Genomic DNA, 14991 nt, shown 5'->3' with positions numbered 1-14991 from the left:
GAGCCATGACAGAGCCACTGCACTCCAGCCTGGGCAATAGGGCAAGACCTTGTCTCAAAAAAAAAAACAAACAAAAAACAAATACAAAAACCCACAAAAAACAAAACAATGTACTTGTGAACAGAACAAGAATGTTTTAAATGAAGCAATCTGAGAATAAAAAATGCTATATATGTGTACATATAAATGCATATAACATAATTATACAATGTGTTATATGTTAACTCTAAAATATATACTTGACAAATTGCTTACACTTTTAAGTAGATAATCTGAATTACAAAAAGGACACGAACAAAAATAAGAATATTTGCAAAAATGGAATTGAAATAAATCTCCATAATATAGAAAAATGAAAGGACAAAACAACAGAAAAAGATCGAAAAGCAAGCTTATTGAGAAGGTATTATACATACAGGTTCTTAGCCTAATCCTAGTTAAGAGTTCCAGGATGAAAAAGCAGAAACAGAAAGGAGGACAGAATCAAAGAAACAATGGATATGAGGGAAAATATTGCCAGATTTGAAATGTCTATGTTATTTGAAACAACTCCCTCAAACCTAGGCATTCATTTATGATTTTTCACAACCACAGGAAAAACAGAATATTATAACCATATCTTTTAAAAGGAAAACACTATACTTTATCCAGACTATTAGACCTCTTATCAGGAATGCTGGATCTACAGAATAATTACATCATCAAACACATTTTCATAGATTTCTATATCCAGTCAAACTTCCAATACGCATATCATCTGGGAACAAATGTAAAATGAGTCTGGTCACATGAGTAGAAGAAAGCTTGGCAACTAAACCTGGTCCAGAAACAAGACAATCTATCAGTTACTGGCACTCAGTAGAGTCTTCTTTCAGCAGTAACTTTTAACAATATTAGGTTACATTTTCTTCATTCTATTTAGTTCTGTAATGAATTGGCATTGAAGTTTTAAATTGATATTAGTTTTAGAATATGTGGTTTTAGAATCAAACTATAGACACAATAAAAAACCCAATTATAGATATAGAGGAAAATGTAATGTCATAACTCTTGATGCAAAATAAAATGGCTAAGAAAATGGGAAAAAATTAATAAGAATATTAGTAAAAGAACATTAGGTGCCCCAATTTCACATCTTTCATACAGGAAGTGCAACAGATTCTGTCTAAAGTTGACAGAAGTTCTTATGTGTGCAGAAATAATGATTTAAACTTATTTTAATTAATGATGTCAACTAAACAACAAGTGAAGTGCTTATCAACACAAGTACTAACAACTGGGCAGTAAAATTGGGAAGAATAGGTGTTTAATGGTACAATACAATGCCTCCTATCAACACCAAGTACTAACAACTGGGCAGTAAAATTGGGAAGAATAGGTGTTTAATGGTACAATACAATGCCTCCTAATTTTCATTGTTATTTTTAAACTTCTCTCTACTGGTAATATATTATGAAACAGATCTGAGTTCACTTTTTAAAGACAAACAATATCCACATAAAATCAAAACAAAAAGCTGTTAACACTATTTGTCTATAGGGAGTTACATTGGTGTTAGGTAGGGGGAAGAGGCTTTTAGTTTTCATTTCTATTTTTGTTGGGCAGGTTATATTTTTACCCAGGTGTGTATGTTAGTTCTCTAATATAATTCCAGGTTAAAAAGATGATATTTTATAATTATGTATCCTGGGCTAATCTCTCAATATATTTATCATTATTGAACCTGAATGAATTGGCAGTGGTTCTAATAAACAAATTTGCTCTCATAGAATAAAAATTCAGCATTATAGAATATTAAAATATTGTGAATATCAGGCTTAGGATCTTAGCCTTTCAAGATCCTAAGGGTAAGGTAGAATGAGACTACAAAATCTTAGGCTATGCACTCATAGTGTCAGTGACACCTAAAGGGAGGGCACATTTTCAACCAACTCTAATGAGACCTTTATGGAGAATGCTTGTTTCCATATTGCAGTGTCATCTTTCATTTCCATTCTTCTTCCAAATATGCCTTCAACTAATCCCAAGAAAACTAAAGCAACCATGGATTCATAAGTGAGGTTTTGATAATTATCTTCACCAAATCCTCCATCGCTTCCTTTTATGTGTCATAAAGTTGCCACATTCTGTATTTCCCTTTGCTACATCATCTTATGCAGCAAATAGAAGGCTATGTTAAATAAACCAACAGAGCAAAAACACAATCTGTATAAAAATTGAAAGGCATTTAGCCTTATAGAAGAAATAATCCAACTCTGGTACCTATATTGAGACAATAGAAAGAAGAACAATGTAAATCAAGACACTTCTATTTTTCATGGTTCCAAAATTTTCTACTTAAAACAGTAGACTTCAGTATAATTAATGTTAAGTCACTGTAGCATTTATACATGCAATGCTTATCCTTTTATGCTAACAAAAAGTCATTCAAATATTTCTTGCGGATATAGTTTTTATATCTCAGCACCTTTAAATAGTGTATGCTGGGCTGATTTGAACAAGTTTCATACACCAAAGGAAGTTCTCAGACTGAATCTGCCGCAAGGCCCCAGCCTTTCAAAAGGACCACTTCGTAGGAGATACTGTCATTGGATGGATAAGTGTGGAACTATCAGATACACTGATAGTTACACATGGGGATTCCAGTGTCATTTGGCCTGTTTCATTGATGCTGCTTGAACAACAAAAATAAAAGTGCATCTCATTGTCACCAAATTAGTGTGCATTGTTTCTTAAAATCATCTCCAGCCTGGCACCAGAGAAAAGGAGATTATAACCACTGCGTACTCCTTGCTTAATTGCAAATTTGGAATAGAGTTAAATGTATTACATTTTACATTTTAAAATGTGACTTGTGTAAAAATAAAGGTTTTATAGACTTCAGGAAATGGGTACCTTGAGTGAGTGTTCAATACTATAACCTAGTTTATTCAACTTTGCCCACTTATGCAGTGTAAGTGGTTTAAAACACAATGCAGAAATACTACTGAGTTTAGTAAATGAAATTATCAATGTGATTTTGCTCCTTCTCAGTCAAGACTAACTCAAATCCCTTCTCATCTTTCATTTATTAATCATTCCTGCTCCATCAGATGCTCAGGACCTGAAATAATCTAGAGTCCATCCTATTAGTAAATCAAACCATCTAGCTAATATATCCAAAAGCATATTAATTTTATTATATACTTATAAATACTAAAAAGATCAGATGCCAAATCTTTGTTTTAGACATTGAGAAGATGAGACACAGAAATTAAAGAGGTGTGGAAAGGACTACATGGAACAGAAACAATTGGCCCAGAGATCTGAATAGGTTTCAAAATCAGCCTAGTCTAAAAGGGAGGTCTTGGGCTGAGGGACAATATATCTCTAGTCCAGTGGTCCAGAGCATACAGCAGGATGCCCTTTTGTCCATCACTCTTAGTTGGGATGACAGCCACCTCCAAATCTAGTTTGGAGTCTAGTGACATGGGGACATGGAATATGACATTAGTACCAGAATATTCTAGTCTCAAAGCCATGTTTCATAATGCTCATAAACATCTAAGACCACTAGAGCCTGGAATTATGATTATTACTTTCCAACTCTTTGTCCTCATATTACTTGATCCATCTTGTCGTGATTTTTCAAATGCTATGTTGTAATCAAGATCCTTTCATAATTTTATTTGAGAATACCGCCCTGGGAAAGAATAAGAGCAGTGGACACAGTCTGCTTTGGGAACAATACCAAGCATTGCAAGCCTAAGGACATAGTGAATACCTCTCAGTCTAGGGAGAAGCCTCAACTCATTACCCAACACCAACAGTACCCTACTTTTTAAACTATCAATCCTGAGAATGTATACCATGTCTGGAGTATCTTCTATGAGATAAATATGAACTCCACTCTTTAATGCTTCACAAATAATTGAGCTAATCCCCAAATAAAGTTAAACCATGTTGTCTTAGTATATGCTTCTGAACTGGTCAGAACTTGACCTGTAGACATTCTTGAAACTCCATATGAAAGTAAATCACAACAAAGCAAAATGATCATGCATGCTTAAGACCCTGAGTTTCCATCTGTTTTCTCTAAAATGACCCACACTGAGAAAATTGTTTAACATGCACAAGGTAAGCCCCATTTTATAAACCAGTAATGGAGAAACTGCAGTAACTAATTAGCTCCTACCAGTACAAGTCAAACTGTTATTAACAAAATCTGAAAGTTAAATAGAGGTTCATTACTTCCCTAGTCATTGGTGCCCCCTCCCTGGGGAGTGTTTAACTTGTAGCAATGGTTTTGGCTTTGCTTGATTAAATCTCATTATGAGAGAGGAATAAGCACTTGTGCCCAAGTCTGAAGGAACCCAGAGGTGTGCCAAGCCAACCATTAAGCTGTGCAGAAAAGTAGATGGTTAGAAATTGGCATGCAGAGACTTCTCCTCCAAATCAGTCTGAAGTATGGTGAGAAACATTGTTCCAAGGCTTTTGTTTTCCCCCCCGATGGGTTCCTTTGAGACCACACTGAAAAATGGCCCATCTCCATCTTTCTATTCAAGAAAAACATTGTTAAATAGGTTTGTGTTACTTCCCACTCTTCTAAGGACCTTTCAAGGGAATATAGGGTTTGCAATGTTGGACAGTTGGCAGTATGTAAAGAAGCAAGCAACAGAGTGTGTATAGTCAGTTTTCCAAAGAGAGCAAAGGCCAAGGCAGGTATGTAGCTTAATAATTATGGATTAGCCTTATAAGCAGGAACAACCCTGCAGAAGTTAACCCATCACTTGCCATTATCTCCCCTCCTGCTAATGGACTCTGTCATATTCAGCAGTGAAAGGTAAGGTATTAAAGGATAGAACTTCCATGTAGCTCCATTTCTATCCCCTCTCCACCTTGAACCAGAAGGAGTGTCAGTGCCCTTATAAAACATGAGATACCTATGAAGTTTGATCTCTGCCAATTGACTAAAAATAGGATTGTTAAACTGTGGTTCATAACATTTTATTTGCTGTTTTTTGATTTCAATATTTGACTTTGTAAATTAAAATTAATATATACTTTTCTGGAAAAACATCTTACAACGTTTAGAGTTGGTATCAAGAAAATTGCCTTTTTATTGTGTTTTTTTATTCCAGTAACTTGGGTGAGTCACATATGACTGCCGTGACCGTTTCCATCTGTGATCCTAACTATGAATATCCCTAACTATGGCATAAACAAAGGTAAGCAGGTGTCTTTGTTGTAGGACTTTTCAGAATTTTAAATTATATGTTAAAATAAGGTTTTAAATACAATATTCCTAGAGAGTATTCAAAAAGAACAACACATAGCACTTCCCAAGGTGTATTTTTTAATCACGAGTCTGTTCTTCACCGTACATAGAAATTCTATGGGACGGTTTGAGAAATGTTTGACTAACCCAGAGTTTCCTAAACTTGGCACTATTGACATTTGAACCAGATAATTCTATGTTGTGAGCAATGTTCTGTGCACTGTAGAATGCAGAGCCCCTGCCCACGGGATGTCCTCAGCATCCCCAGTCATAATAAAAAAATGTCTCCAGACACTTCCAAATGTCCCTCAGGGGCAAAATCATCTGGAAAAACTGATTTTCAGGGGTCTTTCTGGCTGGCATGTTCAGAAAAAAATGTTCTCCAAACCAGTAAGAGGTAGTATGGGGTAGTCATCGACACCACACTTTCCAAAATTAAAGCTTTGTGGTTCAAGTACAAAGTTTACTTGTGTTAAATACCAAGGAACTTAACACCCAGAATCTTTAGTTTCTGCATCTGTGAAATGGTAATAATAATACCACCTACCTAGTATAGATGTTATGGGGCTTAAAGGAAATAATGTTTGAAAAGTATACTAAATATTATATATATATATGTGTGTGTGTGTATACTAAATACTCTAAATACTAGACAATGTCTAGTACACAGTAGAGAACTTGGAAAATACCAGCTCTCATTCTCTCTGGAATTTACTATCTATTAACCTTGATTTATTTAGTTGCTAATTATTTCTTAAAGTCAGTTGCTTTTTCAGAAGCAGTTTACAACCCAATTTCCTTTTTCTTATTACTTCTCTCATTTATTTCCCTATCATACTTCATACATCCATTCATCAAATAACTATTTTTGAACCTTTTTTATTGCACTTCTATGCTAGGCTTCTAATAAGGGGTTTCTGATTCACTTGGAGGAACAGAAAACACCTCTGTCTAAAGTTGTTGGTCCTAGAGCTTACACTGTAGTCCTTCCAAAGAAATTCCTAGACAACAAGAGATTAAATGCAGGAAAACAAACTACTCTAGGTTTTTCAAGCACAGTGGAATTAATATAGAAATCATTGAAAAAGCTAGAGAGCTGACGTCAGGGGCTACTACTAAATTTGCTTTTCAAGGTGACACCTTCATGACACAGACTCGCTGGCAGGAACTATCTGCTTTTATACTACCACTGCTGTCGTTGCCACAGCTGTCTCAAACCCATGAAGCTGGTGACAAGCAAATGAATCTGCTTCAGACACTCATGTTTGCTAGTATGCTTGCTTGCTTGTTAGCTAGCATAGACAGAGAGATGGGTTTGTTGTTCTAATCTCATATGAGTACATTTAATTGGCAGAAACAATTAACATCCAGAATACTAGCTACAAAGCTGTCTAGAAAATATACAGTTGGTGCAAAAGTAATTGCGGTTTTTGTTGTTGCTTTTAACAACAAAAACCACAATTACTTTTGCATTAATGTAATATTTACCTTTCCAAACCTTCCCCCCAAAAAGAAAAGTGAAATTGTACATGTGAGTGCATTTAATTGGCAGAAACTAATTAATATCCAGAATACTGGCTACAAAATTTTCTAGAAAAATTATGTATTTTTTACCTTTCCAAACCTTCCAAAAAAGGAAACTGAAATAGAGGCTGATCCCAACATCCAGTTATCCCACATAGACAACCCTATAGAGACGTACATCCATAATGTTCAACAGTGATAATAGAAAGATCCACTTGGTCCTCTCTACTGTAATGTAACAGTCCCTTGTATAAAGAAAAGTCACTTGTTCCCTCCCTTAAAGAGGAGACTCATCAATCACACTTTCTCTTCCTTTGTGTAGTTCATTCTTCATCTAGTCAAAATTCCACCCTGAGATTACTACAACGTAAAAATTAAATCATGAAGTTCAAAACCAACAGCATACTTTATATAAAAGAAAAGAGAAAGAATTTGTTTACTATAATAATATGGCCATAACAAAGAAGGAAAGAAATACGCATTTTCTTGTTTTTGCAACTGATCATGAGACCATGGCTGGTATTTATAATTTCCACCTTTCACAATATATGCCATGATTCCTTTACCTTGAGGCAGCACATCAGATTGATAACCGTTCTTTGCATCTTGGACAACTGAAGCTTCATTCCTGAAGAGTGTGAGCACTGGTATTGAAGTTTCCAATGTCCTCTAAGATACCTCATAGACGCTCTTGTCCAGATGTATTCACCTGTCTCCTACTGTAGAGCAGCAAACCTATTTTTCCTTAATAATCAGCATCATTCAGTCCAGTTAATTCAGTAACTGCCTTCCTGTTTACTGATCTGGATGAACTTGTTCTAATGAGATATCACAGCTACCATCTTTCTCTTCACTGGCATAAAATTCACCCAAGTGTAGTCATTGAAATTCTTGTTATTTGAACCTGATCATAACTTGCTTCTCCATGGCATGGCTGTGTGAGTTCCCAACACTGGGGTATTGAGGGCTCAGATGGATGAGGATAAAGTGGGTTTTCAGCAGTAGGATGTTCCAAGCCCCACAAAATCATTTCCTGTACCCTAGTGTACCTACTCCTGGTCAAGAGCCAGGACTTTTCAGCAATATAGATGCCAGTTGACTCCTGAGTTATCACTGACAAAATTATATCCTAAAGTCATAATTTTAACTACTAATATCTTCAAACAACATTTTCCATGTGGAATTGTTCAGACACGTTTATGTTTTTCTCTACTTTCCTGTTTACCTTTTTTCTAGTTATTCACTCATATATACTAGTAAATGATATTATTTTTATTAGCATTATTGTAACTATTTTAATTGCCATTTTAAAATACTTTACCTCATTTAATCATTTCAATAATTCTGAAGATAATTGGTGTACCTTACACATAAGGAAACTGATATAAAGGTCTACAACCTCAATCAGGAATAATAATGGAACCCACAACTCAGACTTTTTAACCCCTTAGACAGACACAAGAGCAGGAATGGAGTCTCTTCAGTTTTTCTCAAATCTTTCATAGCTTTTGATACAAATTCTCTATTTCTATGCAACAATATGTTTTCTTACCTTCATATGGATCACTGAAAAATGGAATTTATTCTTATATTTCTCCCTTTTTTCATTGTAAGGAGGTGATACCCTAATAGTTCTGTAGGGACCCAAAATCAGGATACTTAAAATTCTATTTCCTTGAAATATGGAAAGAAATTATTGATTTTTATCTCAATTTATTTTATCAGTAACTAACAGAACTCATTTTAAATTCCATTTTTTCCTCTCTCAGAAATTCTACAAGTACTTTAAATGGAGCTGTCACTGTGTATCCAAGCAATGAAGCAATGATTGATTTCTGATTCACCTCTGATAAGGCTACTTTTGATCAATTATTGAACATCCCAGGAGTGCACAGAACTCTTGTATTGTATGTCCTGACAGCACAGTGTGATTTGGCCAATCCATTACTCTTAACACCTTTGATGTGTTCCTTGTCTGATTAACAGCTCAATATTTCTAGAGCTTATATTCCTAACAAATCTCACTCTGTGGCATATTGCTTGGCTTTCTGTGTTTCATGACCAATTTGCATACAGTTAAAGAAATGTTCCCCTAAATACCACTGATCAGCTGGAAAAGAGATATATCAAACAACTATAGCTATCCTAGAGGAAAAAGAGGGGTAAATCAGTTAAAATGTTAGTCTGGAAGCCAATAATTTATCACCTGAATGATGATTTCTTTGTATTTTTACTTTGCACTGAGACACATAAGACAATTTCACATGACACAATGACAAAATTGCATGCTCCCACACTGGATCCTTAACCTCTCTGAGACTGTGAGTTAGATATATTTTGCATTTGAGATTAACACTGAGAAACCTCCAAATTTAGGACTAAGGTATTCATAAAACTACAATTCTATTCAAGTGAGAAAATCTGTATTACTTAACAGAGACTGTCCTATTTAACAAAATCAGAGATGACTAACTCTCTTCATTAATTCTGACAGTTCATCATAGGGTTGCTTCTGTTGATAAGATCTCCTCTTCATAATTTTCATCTGCCATGAACCTATTTTAGGCTTTTATGAAAAAGCACACTGTAAATTTGTTTTGGTTTGAAAACCACTGTCAAGTTAAATAACTGTTTATATAGTGTTTATTTTTTCATTCATCCCTTCATTTGATCATTCAAGAAATTGATTAAATGCTCACTCTGATTAATACAGATGTATGCTGCTAGACACTTGAATGTTGACTTTGAATCATATTCTAATTCAAGATTAATCCTGATGTCAGCAGAGTGATTCTGCCCCCTTGCAATCCATTTGTCACATAGTAGCCAGAGTGATTTATTTTGCTTTTAAAAACACGTAAGTGGATCAAGTCGACTTCATCTTGTGATACTTTTCCTTGTCAATTTTTTCCCTTTAAGCTGGCCCTGCCATTCCTAAAACACAAGATCTCTCTGATTTGCCTTAGAGCCTTTGGGCTTGCTATTTTCTTGTTCCTTATCTTCATTGCCTTGGTTTTTTGTAGGCCTCTTTTTTTATTCTCAGGTAGGCCTACCCTAAGAAAAGTACCCTCTGATATTATCTGTTGAAACTCCATAAGTAAATCTTCATAGCACTTACTGCAATAAGTAACTATTTTCTCTCTCCCTCCCTTTCTCTCTCCTATCTACTTATCTAACCATCCATCCATCTACTCGTCATTTCCTGTCTATCCCAATCATCCCCTCATGCTCTTGCTCATATGCAAGCACATATTAGATTTTAATTCCATGGCACAGGAAATTTGTTTACCTCAGGAAGAACAGAACAGGCTCATATTTCACCAGTTCAAAACACTTCCACATGGCACAACGAACATTTCTCCTATACACATTAGCTTTTTTGCATGGCCAAGTGACTTTCCTAGTGTCCCCTTCTCTCTTTTCCCTCCTTTCCCCATTGGCTCACCCTTTTCCATCATCCTCCCTAGAAAGAGACAACAAAGGAAAGACCAAAACAAAAATATTTTTGATTTCTTAAGCAAAACTATTCGGTTCAGTTCTCCATAGAAGCTCTAACAAACATCATTCAAGACCTGCTTTTTTATTGGAAAAGATTTAAACTTTGAAATTACAGTTTATGACTTCACAGAATGCAGTTCTCTTCCCAGTTTCTGCTTGTGGGTGCGAGAGATTCACACTTCTAGTTTTACTAGCAAGATTGACATATTTCTATTACAGGATTAGCCCCATATTTCTAATTGTTTTTGCTCATTGGATATGCAGGCTGTACTGAGTCTAGAGAATTTTAAAAATTACTTCCTAGTTGGCAAAGCAGCACTATGGTTCTTATTGCAAGTATGATAGCATTACATAAAATCAGCTTAAAAAAACATAATGTATCCGCAGACCAACTCAGACCACAAAGTGTTTTAGGGCATCAGCTTATTTAAACATCACAACAATTCCTTACAATTCCTTTAAAAATAAAAGAAAGATTGTTGTTCCTATTGACAGATGCACTGGGGAGATTAAAGGCTTTCCCAAGTAGCAAATTCACAGACAACATGAAAGGTCACTGCACAAGAAGGATGGAGGCAATGAGGCTGAGTGAGAGCAGCCACCCTGTGTCCAGCACAGCACCTCTCACATGTGCTTTTCCCCATTCCTCTTCCTTGAGATTACTGGTGATAACTATGAATGTCCACATCTATAAAACCCAATCATCTGGGTAGAACTTGACATTCAATATTACCACCATATTTCCATCTCAGAAGGTGATGTACATACAATCCCATTTAGATATACTGATAACTGGATTCTTAATCTACTTAAAAAGGTGAAGGCCTTCAAACTGTTAGGTCTTCCTACAAGTTAGAATGTGGGGAATTTTCAAGTGCCGTGAAGATAGAGAGCAGAGAGGTAGGACTTGCCATGTTTGAACTTTCAGGCATCATTGGTAGAATCAGCTTTAACCCACCCTCTACCTCTAACAGTAACATGAGCTCTATGATTACATGTCTTCACTGAGCAACCAGCAATCACGGCCACATTCAGCTGGTCTCTGCCTCACCTTATGTGCCTAAGGTAGCAATAATACAACATGCACAAAGTCTGTATCTCTGACCCTGATTACTTATCTTTACTCTCACGGCCACAGAAATTCTCACATTTCTGACCAATCAGAAATCATCAGATTAACTAGAAGTTAAAATGGTTCCAGAATGAGTACTCAGGGAGAATCTTTGTTCCAAATGGTCTTAAATGTCTCCAACCAATGGGGCATCACAGCCATCCGATCAGTGGCCTTTGTTAACAAGCATGCCTTGAGCATGTCCACGTCTCCCTGTACAGACCAACTTGTTTCTAATCAGCGAGTATTGATCTTCTCTACAGATTTGTTTGTTAAACCGATATCTACAACAAACATCAGACATCAAAAATGATATCCACCATTTTGCTATATCATCTTAATTAAATGTCAAATTCAAGGAATGCCATTTTCGGCTGTAAATAAAAGGCCCCACAATAACGTATCATGGAAATTTTCTCCCCGTTACTCTCTCCTGTTTCCTGAAAATTGTTTATACCATTTTCTCTGACCTCTTTATTTTATTGTTTAGTTGCAAACCCTGCTCAAGCTAACATAGTTACTAGTTCATGTAAAGCACAGAGAAGCCCTTGACTCCGTTAAAATTGAAATTAAAAAAAAAAAACCTTATATTAGTGTAGGTGGAACCACAGTATGTATCTCAATCACTGGAAAACATCTGCCTAAGAACAACTTAAAGTTCTGGAGAAATAGCATAAGCTCTATTTATGACTTTGAGCTCTATAATCAGTAATTATCTAAAGGGATCTCTCTAGACTAATATAATCTGAATCAATAGAGTAGAGAAATACTTTATTTCTTACATGATTCTCTGTGAAGGCTATGAAGCAAATGCTGCTTTCTCAATCCTCTGCAGTGCAGTGCCTGTTTTTCTTATGTGTTATAGTGTAAATATATAAAATTATAGTATAAGATAATTTGTTGTGGCTATTGAACCTATAGAATCTTCCAAGAAATCTCTGTTCGAGTGAACCAGAAAAATAGAAATTATACTTTCTCCTTTAAAATGGGATTGTGATATATTATATAAATGAAAATTTTAAAGACACAAAAATAATAATTGATGAAATGGTCAGATTCCTTATATTACATTGTAGGGTCTCTCATACTCTATCCTGGCTAGTGCTTAAATGTATGCCTGTGAGTGAAATCACTCCTCAGTATCTTTGCACAACTGCCCAGATGTAGAAGGTACTCTTATCACTATCTTTTCCTCCTAAATTGTTTCATTTTTTTTTCCGGACAAAGAGTACTTTGAGGATTATATCCACATATGTAGTACTCATTCTTAGTGCTTTCAAATACAATTAGGAAAGGAATAACTTCATTCTTTAAATTTTTCTTGCATTTTCCTTATTTGAATTGAATAGTCTACTCAATTTTTTGTTTAAGTGTTTTTTTCAGGTAATTCAGACCAAACATCTTGAATTGTTATTTTTAATAAAAATGATTTAAGTAGTTAATCATTAGTAATATTTTTGTAATAGAATAAATCATAAATTGAGTTTTGTGTTGCTATGACTAACAAGTACAACTGTAGATATTTAAGCAGTTGGTAAGAAATGAGTTTACCAGAGTACCAGGCAAGGAAACTTCCAGAAAGCCATCTAGTTCTCATTAGAAGGCTTCAATCATTGCAAAGACCATTATGGTATATTCCTTTGTTCTCATTCAATGAAGAAAACACACACACAAAAAGAACACAAAGCAAGGGCTTTAAAGGTTGCTTTTTAAAGAAAGAAAGAATTAAAACAGTTTAGTCCTTCTTGAATTTGTAACTGCCAAATCACTAATGTAGGCAGGAAATACTATAGCACACAAACTGCTTCGCCTGATGTAGCATAAACTCACTATTAGGGGGAAATGATGCCAGAAATTTAATAAAATAGACACATGATCATGACTTTAATCTTACCAAGTAAGAATGTAAGAGTAATTTACTTTGAAAGTTTCTAACAGAGAAACCAAAGATACTGTAATTCCTTCCTGTTCCTCATCACAGGGCAACCCCTACTTCCACCCTCAGGCCATGGGGCTTGATGTGGGAACATGGAATCACTGGTGAAAGGCATCCAGAGGAGGTGAGTCACATGTCAGTTGTGGCCCTGGTACAACTATACTCAGCATGTCCTGCTCAAGCTTAGAGTCTCAGATTTATTAAAATTTAATTGATATAATTTAAAAATCAACTGTTATTTTAAGTCAAAGCAGTTTTATCTTTCCAGAGATTTAGATTACCTTTAAATAATATTTTGTTTTCCCATTTTCCTGCCTTAACCTATTGGCTACGATGTAGGACCCTTTTAAGTAAGTTAGTATAATGAAAAGACTATTGAGTACTATTCAGCCATAAAAATGAATGTGATCCAGTCATTTGCAACAACATGGATGGAACTAGAGATCATTATGTTAAGTGAAATAAGCCACAGAAAGACAAACATTGCATGTTCTCACTTATTTATGGGTTCTAGAAATCAAATCAGTTAAACTCATGGATGCAGAGAATAGAAGGATAATGACCAGAGGCTGGGAAGGGTAGTAGGGGGTTGGGGGAGGTGGGATGGTTAATGAGTTAAAAAAAAAAAGTTAGAAAGAATGAATAAGACCTACTGTCTGATCACACAATAAGGTGACTATAGTCAATGATAATATAATTGTATATTTTCAGATAAAGAATGTAACTGGATTGTTTGTAACTCAAAGGATAAATGCTTGAGGGGATAGATACCCCATTATCCGTGATGTGCCTATTTCACATTGCATACCTGTATCCAAACATTTCATGTGCTCCATAAATATATATACCTACTATGTACCCACAAACAATTTTTAAAAATAAAAAAGTGAACAACAAAAAAGCAGAAAGCAGGTTTTCTTTTGGGTTTTTTTTTTTTTTTTTTTTTTTTTTTTAAGAGTATTGAGGTTGTTTTGTTTGTTTTCCAGCAATGGGAGCCAATATCTGGAAAACTGAGAGACTGGATGTAAATTGTTTAGTTCAGAAGCTACTATAGTAGCATAAGTGTGACACCTTAATACCCTAGACCATGATAATAGGAAGGTAATAGAAGGGGAAAAATGTATCTATCCCATATTCTAGATTTTAAAATTTGTGATGGTAGGAGGCAAAGAATAAAAACAACAAAGCCTCCAGTTTCAAAACCTGTGACCAAGCAATTGACAATATTTGTCATAGAAGTTCAAATGTGTTGCAGATTTTAAATTAATGGAGTTGAAAGAAAGGAAAGCAGTTATACACTTCAGTTTAAATGCAGTTCTAAGATAGTGCCTTTGAAAGAAATTGGCAGATATTATAATCATCTACTGTGTTCTACTATTTAATCCAGGTGACACATATAAAATGTCCTATAACATTTCTATGATTTCTAGCTTTTCCAGTTAATAAAGTAACTTTATACTTATTGTCTTATTGATGTTATGATAGGTAATAATAGAAACATCTCTTGCATTTGGGAAGTACTTTTATTATTTCAACCGATAACAGATCAATGATTTATTAATCACACTTTACTAACTATAGTCTAGCCCAACACAGGCCAATGCCTAAGAAGAATACAACAGCGCATAGCCTAGAGACACACACCATCTGGGAATGCCAGCAGAC

The 14991-nt window shown here is 35.1% G+C and overlaps 1 long non-coding RNA gene across 3 annotated transcripts in view; it reads left to right on the top strand.

Annotated features, from left to right (window-relative positions):
- LOC129057744 (uncharacterized) overlaps positions 1–14991 on the top strand; it is a 103255-nt gene that overhangs the window by 24665 nt on the left and 63599 nt on the right. For 2 of the 3 annotated variants that reach the window (XR_008522489.2, XR_008522490.2), the window contains 2 exons: positions 5121–5207; positions 13372–13450. This is a non-coding gene — a long non-coding RNA (uncharacterized LOC129057744). Of the gene's footprint in view, positions 1–5120; positions 5208–8550; positions 8740–13371; positions 13451–14991 lie in introns of those variants that run through there. The other variant, XR_008522491.1, reaches the window with a different exon arrangement.

Source organism: Pongo abelii, chromosome 12 (assembly GCF_028885655.2).
Source record: "Pongo abelii isolate AG06213 chromosome 12, NHGRI_mPonAbe1-v2.0_pri, whole genome shotgun sequence".
Taxonomy (NCBI): Eukaryota; Metazoa; Chordata; class Mammalia; order Primates; family Hominidae; genus Pongo; species Pongo abelii.
Note: the sequence above shows the minus strand (reverse complement) of the source record. Positions and strands in the feature narration are given on the sequence as shown.